At 41.5% G+C, this 15,377-nt stretch overlaps 1 protein-coding gene across 1 annotated transcript in view; it reads left to right on the plus strand.

The window, feature by feature from the left end:
- The window catches only part of LOC133377914 (contactin-associated protein-like 5), a 114,112-nt gene that overhangs the window by 39,865 nt on the left and 58,870 nt on the right, over positions 1-15,377 (plus strand). The window lies entirely within an intron of this gene.

A 15,377-nucleotide genomic window follows, 5' to 3' on the forward strand; every position in this document is an offset into this window, starting at 1 on the left:
AACAACGAAAAGCACAGCAAAAACAAAATAAATACTACAAAAATTAAAATACAGATTAAAAGATTTAAAAAGTTAAGAAGATTAAAATGCCTGGGAGCATAAAAAGGTCTTTACCTGGCGCCGAAAAGATGGAAATGTAGGCGCCAGGCATACCTCTTCAGGGAGGCTGTTCCACAACTCAGGGGCCACCACAGAAAAGGCCCTAGATCTCATAACCACCCTCTGGGCTTCCCAATGGGTTGGTACCCGGAGGAGGGCCTTAGATTCTGAACGAAGTGAACGGGTAGGTTCATAGCGAGAGAGGCGTTCCACAAGGTATTGAGGTCCCACGCCGTGTAAGGCTTTATAGGTCAAAACCAGCACCTTGAATCTCGCCCGGAAGCAAATAGGAAATAGGACATGAACCCACCCATCCACTATGCTCAACATCTAAGGCCCTCCTCTGGGTGCCTACTTGGAGGGAAGCTGGGAGTCTGGCAACAAGGGAGAGGGCCTTCTCAGTGGTGGCTCCCAAATTATGGAATGATCTCCCTGACGAGGTGCGCCTGGCACCAACACTGTTACCTTCTCGGCGCCAGGTCACAACTTTCCTTTTCTCCCAGGCATTTTAACATGTGTTCTTAAATTGTTTTTATTGTTTTTAATTGCTGTAAACTGCCCAGAGAGCTTTGGCTATGGGGCGGTATATAAATGTAATAAATAAATAAATAATAAATAATAAATAAATAATTTTGCACTGGCACCCACAACACTTACATCAAGGTATGAGTACGGCATCTCATTTTTTTTTTTTACCAAAAAAGCACTGCCCCTGACATGTATAACTGGATTAAAGTTCTCCTTATGGATCTGTTACTTGTTAAATAAAGGCTGAGGGCAAAGACTTTCTCATTATGGAAGTAAGTAAGCAGTGGCGTCCCCCAACAATCTGTATTGAAATGGGTGCTGTTGAACTAGTCAAGTTTGGGAATGACTCCAAATTATTCAGGTTGGCAAAAAACCCAGTAGACTGTGAAGAGCTCCTAAAGGATCTCTCCAGATGGGTGAATAGGCAACAAAATAGCAAATAAGGCTCGGTATATGTGACTTGAAAGAGATGCACAATGGAGCATAATACACAGTTGCTGGAACGCAAAGAGCAAGGAAGGATAGTTGTCTTCATGCCTTGTTTTTTGGGCTTCCAGAAAAAAGAGAATGGTGCCAAGATGATCCATTGGTCTGATCCAGCAGGGTCTCCCTATGCTGTTATGGACTGTACTTTATTTATTTATTTATTTATTTATTTATTAGATTTGATTAGATGCCCATCTGGCAGAGGTTAGTGATGTACAGTTGCTTTGTGGGAGCATTTTAAACAGATTTTTTTTTATCATGCAGGCAGAGAGGAGGTATTAGCAGTTCTAAGAAGCTGTAAAATGTTAAAGAAAGAGAAAGAGCCTTCAGACCACCTCATAAGTACAGTAGGGACCCATGTGCAGATATATTGTTCAATAATGTTGTAGACCAGGGGTGCGGATACTTTTTCAGCCTGAGGGCAACTTCCCAGGGGCCACACGCCAGAGGCCAGAGGCAAAAGCAGGCAGTGGGCAAGGCCAGAGGCAAAAGCAGGCAGAGCAACAATGGTGAATGTGACCTTTGTGCAAGAAGCTAGCTTCTTCACACTCACATATCCACTGCCCGGGCAAGCAAGGAGGAGTTCCAGCCGGGCAAAAACACTCAAGGAGTGGGCGTAACAGGGCTGGTGAGAGTGGTGTATGTGTGTGCGTGTGGCCTGGAGAGAGTCCTGGGAGCCACCTAGAGAGGCCTGGAGGGTCACATTTGGCCCCCTCGGGTGCAAGGTTCCCTATCCTTGTTGTAGACAGCGGCCCAAAGAATGGGAACCGAGTGACCCCTCTCTGGAGCAGATGGGGGCGGGTGGCTGGTGTACATTGGGGCTGGCGAGGCAGAAGGCAGGGAGCTCAACAGTAGGTGGAGCCAGACCCAATAACAAGTGAAGCCAACCAATTGTAGTTTTGTCTCTAACCTCCTCCCTGCTGAGTTCTACAAGGGCAACACTAAGTTTAAGGAGCCAAGAGGCATTACCACCCCCTGGACTGGATGTAAGGAAGAAGGGAGGCAGGTGGGGGCTGGCAGAGGGCAGGCTGAGGTTGTTGGGCAGTGCCCCCATTTGCCCCAATGGACTGGCCTCCACTGGACAGGGGCTGGAAGGGGCTACCCCACGATTTGAGAACCTACAGCGTCTAATGAATCGGCATTTAAGGCGCCTTGAGTTTACGACCTGTGAAAATGCCCTGTTGAACTCCTCCCAAGCTCGCACCCCTGCGGGTGTAGAAGGGCAGCCATTATGCAACCTGGAAACAAAAGGAGGGGAGATCCATGCATGGGCCCAAGGGTGGTGAAATGAATCATTGCTCTCCAAAACATGGAGTGAATTGGAATCCTCTGCATCCTAAAGGGTATAATACTGTGTATAATGTGCTATAAAGTCTTGTATTTTTAGCAGAATTGATAAAAAATAGCTGATATTAAAATCAAGGAACAAGATAGAGGTTAGAAAAAATTTGTGCAGATAAATTTGAATTCCCCCCCCAGAAAATTTCATCCCTAACTAGTTAGAATATACAATGAATATAGAAATGTTTCTCTTCTGCATTATATTCCTCATTGTGAGAGCTTGTCCCCTTCCACTATGGATCTCAAGGGTCTCAGAGCCCCAGCGGTTCTCTTGCTTTGAGAAACCATCTGGTGAGCACTCCACTCAGAGGAGCTTAGAGCCCTTCTCATCCTTACAGCTGTTCTGAGATCTATTATTTAAGCAGTCTTTCTTCCCCATGACTCCCTCTGTGGGTGTATAAGTAGCTTCTCCCTTCCTTCGGTTAACCCTTTTTCTTCCTTGACTTACCACTGGGGTGCCTAGCCCCAGAACTGTTGCTCGTTTCTTCCTCCTATGCCATGTCCTAAGTCACCATGGCAAGGCTTTCTCATAGCCTATCTCTTTATTCTTTTATTTTTCTGCTATTCCTTCTCTGTCCTTGCTTCCTCTCTGCTTGGAAGACCCCCTGAATGTGCCATACCTTTATGCTCCAGCTAGTCAAGTGTCTCTTTTTCTCTGGTGGGGCCAACCTGCCTAGCCTGTACAGTGACATGCCTCACCTGTAATGGAAACTCCCCTTCCCTCCATTGGAACTGGTTAGAACCGGCTGGAAGCTTTTCCTTAGTCTTAGTTTTTGTCTTTCTCTTTGTCTGTGTGGCAAGGCCCAGTCCTAGCTACTATGCTATGCTGAGATGCTACTCTGTTTACTATAAATAGATATAACCATTGAAGTTCTCCTGACTCCTACTGCTTCCTGGTATTAGGACAGACCCAATTCAAGGTTTTTTCACACAGTGAGTACTTTTCCCCAAACCCATGGGACAGTACACAGCATCTTCTGGTCTGTATGGCTCACCTTCTAAGCTGACTGTCAGACTGACAGTGTGACTGAGGACCTGCTGCACCAGCTGCTCGTGACATACATGAACACCATTCTCAAATGAAGTGTTCCTAATTCTGGTGTTGAGTAAAAAGTGCACCTGAGATGCATTTTTATCTCAGGATGTGTGATCAACATCTCTCATACAATTAAATACCATTTCCCTTCCTGCTTTATGACCTTCTGAAAAGTCCATTTTGCAGTTTTTGCTTCCTGAGACACCTATTCTTGGTTTTGCATCCTTCTGCTACCACTACTGCCATTCATCCCCCCCCCCGCCTTGTGAGCTCATTTTACTATCCATAGATGATATATTACATTTCCTCGGCGATGCAACAGAAATAGCTTCACCCTTATGTTCTGAAAGTTGTCAGCATGTCCAAACATCTTGGTATGAGATATTTAACAAAAATTACTACAATCCCTGACATTTGACTCCATATATGCTAATCTTAAACATACAAGAAATGTCTCTTAACAAGCTTTCTTTGCTGCCGGAGGGATGATCCTTACCAAAAGGGGAGGAAAAAAGGAAATGTCAGACAATTTCCAATATAACATATGCAGAATATTAACACAGTTCCATAAATGGAAACTTCATCCCACAGGAAATGTCAACATTTCAACATTCATTTTGGCCCAACTTTGAAATGAAATTCTTAAATATAGCAATATTCAGGTAGAGTGAACTTTCTGCTTTGCTAAGTGTCCTTTCAAAAAGTTGAATATTTACATTTTTTTCCCCAACCATCAAAATGTGCCTTATTTTTTCTCATTAAAATTACATTTCTAGACTGGAATAATTTTGATTGGGATATTTTGATTGTTTATATGAAACAGGGACCTAATTATCCTGAAGAAAGTGTGTGTGTTTTAACACATATCTTGTATTGGCTTACCTTAGCTATATTTTTGAGTGTTCTGATAGTTAAAATTAAGGCATTTCTCAAGGAGCAGCCAATAATGATTTTATTTAAAAATAATATGTGAGTAGATGTTACATTGTTTAGCAACATATAATAGTGTAAGCAAATGTCTCTTCTGCTACTGTGTTATGATAATGTCTTATCCTAATAGGGCATTTGACTGCTGTGAGAAGATGCCTAGGAGAGTAGACAGACAATAATTTCCTAATTGAATAAACAGTTTTAATGGCTGCCATATATAGACTATTAGATTGCTGTACACATATGCCTTTGGTTTAAGAAGGGGTAGTAAGCATATAGTGCACTTACAAAATGCAATGCACTTAGGGTTGCCAGGTCAGAAGCATCCCAAAACCTGAGATTTTAGGGGCGGGCCCAAGTGATGTCATGGAGCGGGCCTGAGTGATGTCACGGGGCAGGCCCGAGTGATGTCATTAAGCATGATACATTAAGCATCAATCACAGTTGCTTGGAGCATACAATTAAAAAAAATATCTGACTGGAAATTAAGCTAGACATCTTAGCTAAAAGACGGAGCCTGGGTAGGGAACATTTAATCTAGCCTACTTGCTTTCTGCAAGAAGGGTTCAAGTGCCTTCAGGCCAGGCCAGTTACCAGAAGGCCGCTGTAGGATGAAAAGAGCCTAGTGTTGTGGAGATGTTAGATGGGAGCATTCGGGAGTAAAGATGGATGCCCCTGAAGGCTGCAATTCTAAACACACGTACTAAGGGACTAAGCCCCATAGAACTCAACAGGACTTACTTCTGAGTAGATATGGTTTGGATTGTGCTGTTGATAAAGCTTGACTAGGGGTCCTCTGCAAAGACATCCATATCAAAGCAGGGTTGTCAGCCCCCTGCCTGGAATGCCCTGCCCTTATCTTTTAATGTGGCTGCTCCAAACGTCTTTACAGATTTGACCCTTCACTTCAGAAAGAGGTCTGAGAAATGAGTAAGAGTAAGAAGATTCTCTACCCTTTCTGTTTGCATAGATGCCCTCATCCTTTCCCTGTGCCCAACAGAAGCTCTGGGCCAGGCAGGACGCAGTGGCATCTCATAGAGGATACCCTCCCCTTTCATGGGGTGTATGATTTGTCCTGGCCCAGAGCAGATATTGGGGTGGGCACCCCCAATTACTTATTTTTCCTGTATGTCTTTTTCTGCTTTGATTTTATATAGATGCCCTCTTCTGTGCCCTGTGCCCAGCAGAAGCTCTGGGCCAGGTGGGATGCAGTGGAATCTCGTAGAGGACACCCTCCCCTTTCCTGGGGTATATGATTTGTGCTGTCCCAGAGCAGATTTTGGGGTGGGAACGCCCAGTTACTTATTTTTTCCTGTATGTTTTGGTCTGCTTTGATTTTGCATAGATGCCCTCCTCCATGCCCTGCGCCCAGCAGAAGCTCTGGGCCAGGCGGGACGCAGTGGCATCTCGTAGAGGACACCTTCCCCTTTACTGGGGTATATGATTTGTCCTGTCCCAGAGCAGAGTTTAGGGTGGGCACCCCCAGTTAGTTATTTTTATGATTTTATGACATCATTATGTATTTATGATAATATCAGAAGCCTGATGGTTTTGATTGCATAAATGTATTGTTATTCTTGACGGGGAGAGTCCCCCGATCACAGTGATATATCATACAGGGTACCCCAACATATATTTTGGGGTTCAGAGACATGTTAAGTTTGGTTTGAAGTTGCTGTAGTTGTCAACTCTTCTTTTTTAGTGTTTTGAACTTTCAAGCAAATAAGGAACTGGGAAATAGGAACCAACTTCAGCGTCGTATCAGTTAAATAGATTAAACAGTCGAGGGGGCGGCTGACGTTTTGGTGTATATCTTGGGAACCAGACCACCTAGAAACTTTTTTAAAAAAAAATTGAAGCAGAGAGTCCAGAGATTAAGGGGTGTCAGCCGGAGAGCCGGAGGGCCCCCCAGAAAAATGGAGACTCTGGCCAAAACTGGAGACCTGGTAACTCTAAATGCACTTGCTGTATAAATTCTGCTACATGGCTGGGGGAAAAAAAGGTTTCCAGGTCCTATATTTAGAAAAAGAAGATCCAGAAAATGTACCTTTTATTTTATTTTATTTTGCAGGCCCATAGCAGATCTGCTGTCATGCACACGGCACTCCTGTATTAGTGTTATAACTTCTGTCACTTGTAGTACAAACAGATGAGTACAGATTCAGGAGGAGGATGCTGGGGATTCGGAGTGGGAGATGTATGTGTTACCAGAGAAGCACTCGGGCAAGGGAAGCCTACTGTGCCAGTACATCTCTGGCTAAGGAACATGTCGTTGCCCTTCTCTGAGGCCACATTCACATCATACATTTATTCTGCCATTATTCCACTTTAAACAATCATGGCCTCCCCCAAAGAATTCTTTGCAGTTTGTTAACAGTGCTGAGAGGAGACCCCTATTCCCCTCACAGAGGTACAATTCCCAGACTTCTCTGGGAAGAGGGACTGTTAAACCACTTAAGGAATGGCAGCTCTGTGTAGACCTGTGTCTGCATGTCTACTCAGAAGTCCTGTTGAGTGTAATGGTGCATATAGGGAAACATGTATAGGATTGCAGCCTTAAGAATCCTTCCCCCCACCAAGTAAGTTTCTTCTTTTCTGTACCCTTCTGTTACTTTTGCTCCTGAATAACTTTTGCATTTCTCACACAACTGCTGCTGACCAGCTGTGCTCAGCTAGTTTTGTTTCCCATCACCCTTTATTCTCACTCAGTATAGCACATGTGGATGTTTGAAGCCCAACTTGAAACTTGGTTCTTCTTGTGTGAATAATACTCCAAATGGCAGTCATCTCATTGAAAGGGGAAATGTCAAAAAGAAATGAACACATTTTGTGACCTGAAAAGGAAGAGAAGAAAAATGAATCATTGTAGTGCTCTCTCTCTCTCTTTCTCTCTCTCTCTCTCACTTTCTCTCACTCATGTACACACACATGTGCACACTCATCTGAATTTGTTCATTCACATCCTAGATAATTATTAAAAGATATCCTGGGTGTTTTAAATCAGCTAGCAGGATCTGTGTGCTATTAAAAGCTGAAAAGACCATTGCATCAATATTGACAACTTTTATCACAGAATTTGGATTGGCTAGGTGGGGAAAAACCTGTGCTCAAAAAGATCCCACAATCTGTGTCACAGTTTGAAATTTGAATTTCAGGTTTTGAACTTGTGGATCTGTTTCTCAAGTGTTAAAAAGTGTTAGACACTCCTTCCCCCCCAAAAAAAGTATTCTTGTGGAAATAAGATTTGTAATCCCATAGATTTATTTTCTCACATAATGGGAGACTCTTGAAGTAAAGATCAAGTAAGAGACTTTTTTGTCCATGTGCCTTTTCTCTTTTTGTGCTCACTCTTCCTTCTTTGTTAGGTTTTATTACACCGGAGATGAACTCTTTTCTCCCAGGGTGACTGGCTCTAGAGCTTTTGTGTGATGTAGAAGAAGCCAAAAAAAAAAAAGGAAAGGAGACTGTAGGACAGGTGCCCTTTCCCTTGTCCACTAGGACCCACAGTGTCATTCTAAATGTACTCATGAAATTGTAAGCTTTCCTGGTACAATCCATTAAAAAGCTTTTACCATAATATTGTTAAAAGGTGCTATAAGACTCTTCCTTATGTTTTCTGTGTCAGACTAATGCAGCTGGCCCTCTGGAAAGATGTAACATAATCAAAACATTCCTTTACAAACAGTCTACTTTAGATTCTAAAATTCAGATTTTTAAAAAAGCTATATTTGCACACCAGAAACACTGTGCTATTCTTTTTTTGGTGCCATATCAGTAAATACGTATTTTTAACTAGGGGAAAATGAGCCATCTGTTATTCCAGAACATTGCAGCAGGGACTTTATTAATGTGTCAACAGTGGGGCCTGTCAAAGTCAGCTTTTCAATAGGGCAGATTTCATTTCTTTTTGGCATTTAACATGACAATTGTATTAGGAGAGCGAGCATGACAGTCACTTCTGTTAAATTCACCACCAACCTCTTAGTGCTTCTGCTATTAGAGCAATGAGAGAAGATGGAGAAGCCTTCCGCTTCCTGCTTATAGCTTTATTTGTTGTTACTGAAAATGGTGTTTCATCCAGCACCCATTATTACAAAAGATGCCTGATTATGCCTGTCAGATCAGACTGATAAATGTTGTCAGTGACATCAAGCCCTAGGAGAAAGAATGCATCAGGATAAAGGAATCTGATGGCAGAGAAATAAGGTGGCAAGGGCTGGGAAGGAAGTGCTGGACACAGGAGCTAACAGGAATCCTGTGTAAAGGTTTAGGGAAAGGTATTACATGATATGAACAGTAAAGTGAATGATGGAAGCGAGTGAGAGAGGGGTGAATGTGATGTTCCTGCTTATATGGTAAATATGGTAAGTGCTGTTTAAATAGAAGACATATGGTAAGTGGAGTGAAAGAGGAGGGGGGAGTACATGAGCAGTAGAATGCTGGATGATTGGCTGAGCGTTTGAATGGCTGGGAGTATAAATGGAAGAATGACAGTTGAATCTAGGAGGTTGTGGTTGAGGTGGTGTCTTTGAGGGGTTGAGAGAGAGGTTGGAGGTTTGGAGGTGGTGGTGTTGAGAGTGAGTTGGAGTTCTGAGGCAATTAGTAAAAAGTCAAGTACCTAACAGAATATAGATGAAACCATAAGGTTGTAAAATATTCCATAAGTAATCTTGTTATTTCTGATATTTAATAAATACTTATTTGGTTTACCAAAGGCCTGATCCTTGGCTGGGGGAATATACAGACCAGAAGGGAGAGCAAGGTAATTACCAAGGCTGAACAGAAACTGTATCTAATGCAGAGCTTGGAAAAGTTACTTTTTTGAACTACAACTCCCATCAGCCCAATCCAGTGGCCATGCTGGCTGGGGCTGATGGGAGTTGTAGTTCAAAAAAGTAACTTTTCCAAGCTCTGATCTAATGGTGGCAGCGGTGAAGGGAGATATTGTAACAAGTCACGTATCCAGAGCAACCCAGAGTTGTATGCTTTAAATATAAAGATACAAGGGGGTTGGGAACAGCATAGGCACACAGTCACAAAGTAACAAGCTATAGAGAGACTTAGGCAAAGTCTCTGGGAGTTTGGGTTACAGAAAGTGACTGGTAGTGCTGCCTAGCAGTGGGATTTGTTGAATCTGTGCTAGAGCTGAAAAGGGTAAGAAGAAAACCTGACATTCCTGTCTGCTGGTAGCCACAAGTGAGAGCTTCACAGGTGGTGCTGGGGAAGGACGTCACAGTGAACAACAGTGGAAGGCCATAGAAAAAAAGGATGTAGTAGTCAAGCAGGAGATGGCCAAAGTGTTAACTAGAGTTTTTGGGAGGTGGGGAGTGCAGAGAAAGAGCTGTAGGTTTGTAATCATGTTGTACAGGGAAAAGTAGCATGACTTGCTGAAGGACTGCATATGAGGAGAACATGAGAGGGAAGAGCTAAAGATAGGGCCAAGGCTTTGGGCCTGATCAGGAAGGTGGTAGTAGTGATGTCATTCATGGAAATGGAGAGCATATAAGGAGAGGAAGGCTTGAGAAGTTCAATCTTGAAAATAATGACAGTGATTTAGCCAATGCTGTTCAGTTATCTGAATGACAGAACTGGTTTATTGTGAAAATGGCATTTTAATGAACTATATGTATTGGGTAGGCAGGCATCACTACTGAGCTAATGGTGTTGATAAATTGTCACTGCCTGCTGAGTGTTTCTGTCTTCCTTACATCTTCTTGCTGTGCTGTTGGACATTCTTTACTTCTTGCTTCGTCCTTTTCTTAGCATTGGCTGACTTACATAGTTGTAGACAGCTAAGTCATACGCAGAGTTTACCATTTGAAGTAAATGAACTTAAGTTATTCATGTGCATTAATTTCAGTTGATTGGCTCTAAGTATGACTTAGTTGGATGCACCCCATTGTATTGCTCAACCTCCACTGATGGAGTCAGCCTCAGTAAGGTGAGGAATAACCAACAAAATGTCTCACAAATTTTATCAACTAGATGCTACTTACAACACTGGGAAAAGGTAGGAACAATAAGTCAGACCAACAATGACTAGAGTCAGCATTCAAACATTCAGAAAGAACACTTGGGTATTGTCCTCACAACATGTTACCACCTCAGTGTGCAGATACTGGATTTATTGTTTGGACAAGAGGTATTGATTTGGTGTTGAGCCAATGTGGTGTAGTGGTTAAGGTGCTGGACCTGGGAGACCAGGGTTCGAATCCCCACACAGCCATGAAGCTTACTGGGTGACCTTGGGCCAGTCACCACTTCTCAGCCTCAGAGGAAGGCAATGGTAAACCCCCTCTGAATACTGCTTACCATGAATACCCTATTCATAGGGTCGCCTTAAGTCGGAATCAACTTAAAGGCAGTCCATTTCTTTTGCTTTGAACATTGCAGACACGCACATACATGCTGAAGGGGTACTGCCATGTGTATAGAATGTACCACATGCTCTTTCTGAATGGCTCTGAATAAAACATACTGTCTGAAATGCACATTCTCATTGCCTATGGCTATCATATAGTCATAGGATATTATGCTATAAGCTGCCAGAAAACTAATAGAGAAAACCAGAGCCACACAAATCAAGGAGAAGAAAGCCAAGCATGGGTCCAAAATGTCATATTTTGAGAGTGAATATTCAAAAAATTGAAAAGGAAATAACTTCATTTCACCTCTAATCTTTTTGAAAACAACCATGTTACTCTAGAAGAGTGCTATGCAATTTTAAGCCCAGTATGTGGTGTAGTAGTTAAGATGTTGGACTACAACCTGGGAGACCAGGGTTCGAATCTCCACACAGCCATGAAGCTCACTGGGTGACCTTGGGCCAGTCACTGCCTCTCAGCCTCAGAGGAAGGCAATGGTATAACTACCTCAATACCATTTACCATGAAAACCCTATTCGTAGGGTTGCCATAAGTTGAAATCAACTTGAGGGCAGTACATTTACATGTATGTTACAGTCTGCTTTGGTTTTCAGGATGTGGATTTTTCCCCCTAATTGGTTTGTGTGATAACCTCAAAAGGACTCTTTTCTTGGCACAAATGCCCCATTGTACCATCTGCCTGCATAATGAGTGGAGTTTCACATCTTTTGTTATTACTTCGGAGAAATCGTATGAGTGCTCCATCAAACATAGCGAGTGAAAAGGTTATTAAAAGGCTAGTTTTATAGAGCAGTTTCTAGAAACATCCACAGCCCTCAGCTATTCCAGTGTATTTTATTTGTTTAATTGTTTTGCTGCCCCATATCTGGTAATATGGGTATATTTGACAAGGCCCTTAAATAGAAATGTAAGTTGTGAAACTGTTAGCAAATTCAGTAAGTGAATGGCAAGACAATTATAGCCACAATGGTCACTCTTAAATATTTCTAACTTTTCTGTCTTATGTACATTTTCTCTGTACATGGGAAAGATCTATAATCAGAACTCTTTCTTTCTTTCTTTCTTTCTTTCTTTCTTTCTTTCTTTCTTTCTTTCTTTCTTTCTTTCTTTCTTTCTTTCTTTCTTTCTTTCTTTCTTTCTTTCTTTCTTTCCAAACTGAAGTGCCAGTACTCATATCTTGATACAAGTGTTGTAGTTGCCAGCAAAAAAAAAAGGTTTGTGGTATTCTGTACCAGCAAGTACAGTCACAAACCCCCCACTGTGTATAGTTCATTTATATCATTGGATTTATGTTTAAGGATATAATCCTGTGATCCCTGGAATGGCATTTCAGGGGCCATAGGATAGAGTGAATCATGGGAAGGAGGTCTGTGGACCGAGATGGAGGTCCACCTTCACAAACCTCCCTGTTGTATGTATGTATGTATTTATTTATTTATATCCCACCTTTCCTCCCAGAGGGAGCCCAGGGCGGCAAACAAATGATAAAACACTAAAGACATCTTTAAAACATCTTGAAAACAAAAACATCTTAAAAATAACTTTAAAGCAAAACTTTTTTTAAGAAAAAACCTTTTAAAAATCTTTAAAATATTTTTAAAATCTTAGAAATAAATAGACACAGAAACGTCCAGCTCCTTGCTGCTTTGCTGTTGGTACTCCTACAGTGGTAATGGCAAAAAAGGGGCAAACAGGTATGTATAGGGGTTTTTTTAAAGGCTGTGCAACAAGAAGAAAAATGGAATAATATTTCCCTCCTTCAATCTTCTGTTCTGCTGGTAACAAGTCCAGCAAGGCTTTGGATGTGGCAGTTCTTCCACCTTGTATTCTCCCTCCCCAAACCCCATAGGATTGAGCTGTCCAACGCAGTTATACATGGTCTCCCATACAGTGAGCTTCCAATCCCTTCCCTCTCTTTCACCAGCCCTTTGATTCCCCAAATCCCTCCCTATTACCTTTGAACTCTACTTATGAGATGTGCTGGCAATGGTAAAAGGTCCCCAAGGACTATTGAAACTGCAGTAGCACTTGGTAAATTTAAATTTTCCAAGTCCCTGGGGACCAATGATCCTGTATTGGTGTTTCATAGAATGCCAGGCATTGGTGAGGGGAATGAGACTTCCCTTGTTCCATCTCCTTTTGGCTGGCCAGAGTGCCATCACTACTGCTGCTGCACCTATCAAGGTAGTAGCATTTAAGGAAAGAAAAGAGCTGTGGGATCAGACAGTGTTATTTATTTATTTATTTATTTATTATTTGATTTATATCCTGCTCTTCCTCCCAGCAGGAGCCCAGGGTGGCAGTAGAAGAAGAAATGAGGGTCTGAGGGAGCTGAGTTTCACCCAGCAGTGGACTTTGGCTTGGAAATAAACCAAACCACTTTCTGGTTTGTGGTAAAATAGTTCAGCTCATTTCTGAGCCGAAGCTCACTTTGGACACAGTAGGATCACACTAACTAACAGACAAATCCTTGATTCAGACACATACATGAAGAGAACTGAACTCTAATGCATCTGGTTAATACGCTTTTTCTGCTATAAATTATCTGGTGCAACTACTGTGTCAAGCAAAATTGTTCATTTTATTGTATCAGTCCCAAAACATCAGAAGTTTTGGTATATCTAAGAACATAAGAATCTGCTAGATCAGGCCAATGGCCATCTAGGCCAGCATCCTGACAGTGGCTAAACATATCCTGTGGGAAGCCCAAAAGCTGGTCGTAAGCACAAGAGCACTTTCCTTCTGTGGTTTCCAGCAACTGATATTTGGAAATATACTGCGTCTGATTGTGAAGGCAGAGCACAGCAATCACGGATAGCCTTAGTCTCCATTGATTTCTCTAATGCTGTCATAGCCATTGATAGTCTTATTCTCCATTGGTTTGTCTAATGCTCTTTTAAATCCATCCAAATTGGTGGCCATCACCGCCTCTTGTGGGAATGAATCTCCAAGGTTTAACTATGCATAGTATACAGTAATATATTAAATTGTAAAGTCATTAATTGGTTAGTGAAAATTAGGACTATTCATCACTAAGATTCTTTAGCCATTTAGCAGTATTATTTTGATTTTATGTCAGATTTGAAAAGACCTATTCACATCTGTTGCACAGAAAGAAAGCTGTTAAGAAAAGTAGCAGAGCTTGCCTCAAGGGGTTTATGTTCTGCCAGACAAATCAGTAAAATCTTGAGATTAGTGTATAAAAACATCTTGTCATTTTCCCCAAACAAAATTACTACACAATTCAAAACTTTTTCTCCCTTACAACATTCTTATAAAGTAGCTTATCTATTAACTGCATGATTTTGATAGCTAGGGAATCATTCCCTTTTTGGAGCCATAAGCAAAATATATTGGATTCTTACGAGGTCCCCCACGTCTCTTGTAATATGTGTTGTCATTGCAATTCTGTGCAGAGTTCTGTTATGGCTGTTGGATGTTAAATGTGTACAGGAGATTGCAGGACAACAATTAAAAAATAGAGATTGACCTTGAAACAGCCAGTGATAATCCCCAATTACATTGCTTTATGTTACCATTAACATTAATAAGTTTATTCTTTTATTATGAAGAGCAAGCATCTGTGTTTGCTTGCATTCTTGCAAGATGTTTCCAAAATATTTTGCTTCCTATGGAGGGAAAATATCTTGATCAATGGGCTGTGTGTGGCAGAGTGTGTGTTTTAGCACTTAGCTAAGAGGAGGGGAGGACAGTAAGCAAGCTGTTATGGCTAATGAACTCAAATTAATATATTACACTGATTCCATCCTTGTGAAGTAGAATCAAGCAAATATGTATATAATACAGGTAAGCAAAGTGGAAATTCAGGATTGATTAAAAGAGACAACATATACAATCCAAGGATCAAGGCACAGGAGCTATATCAATATTACATTATATAATGCTTGAAATGTGCATTTAATTCATCCCCACAGCAAATCTACAAGGAAGTTCATTATAATTCATATTTAAATAACTAACCTGAGATAGATTTTTCCAAGCCTATCTAAGGAGTCTACGCGTCACATGACACTTGAATGTTCAACATTTTCAGCCTGTAGTTGTTCTGCACTTTATCCATTTAACCCTGACTTACAGTACAATCCTAAACATGTCTACTCAGAAGTAAGTCCTATTTAATTGAATGGGGCCTATTTCCAGGTAAGTGGGGCTAGGATTTCAGCCTTAATTGCTCCCTATTTGTTTCCTAATATCTTCTCCCTTTTCAAATTATCACAGTATATTCAATATTATTTGTGAGGAAAATTTACAGGCCTTCAGTGATAGCATTCGGATTTAATGAAAGAAAACAACACAGTCCCTATCTATGTGCTTGAGATAGCGAGGCCTGTATTTCCATTGAAGATATCTGGCAAACAAAGCCCGATTAAAGACTGTTGCTTCCTCTTAAACACGACAAATGTGTGGGTGGTTTAAGATGTCACAGAACTGCTTGGTGGCTGCTTATAATCTCATTGTATGACAGCCATATCCATGTGTGAAGGTAGTTTTATATACCAACTGGGCATGTGGTTTCCATGCCCTTGCTAGCTAACTCAGAATAATGTGGA

This window comes from Rhineura floridana, chromosome 2, assembly GCF_030035675.1.
Source record: "Rhineura floridana isolate rRhiFlo1 chromosome 2, rRhiFlo1.hap2, whole genome shotgun sequence".
Taxonomy (NCBI): domain Eukaryota; kingdom Metazoa; phylum Chordata; class Lepidosauria; order Squamata; family Rhineuridae; genus Rhineura; species Rhineura floridana.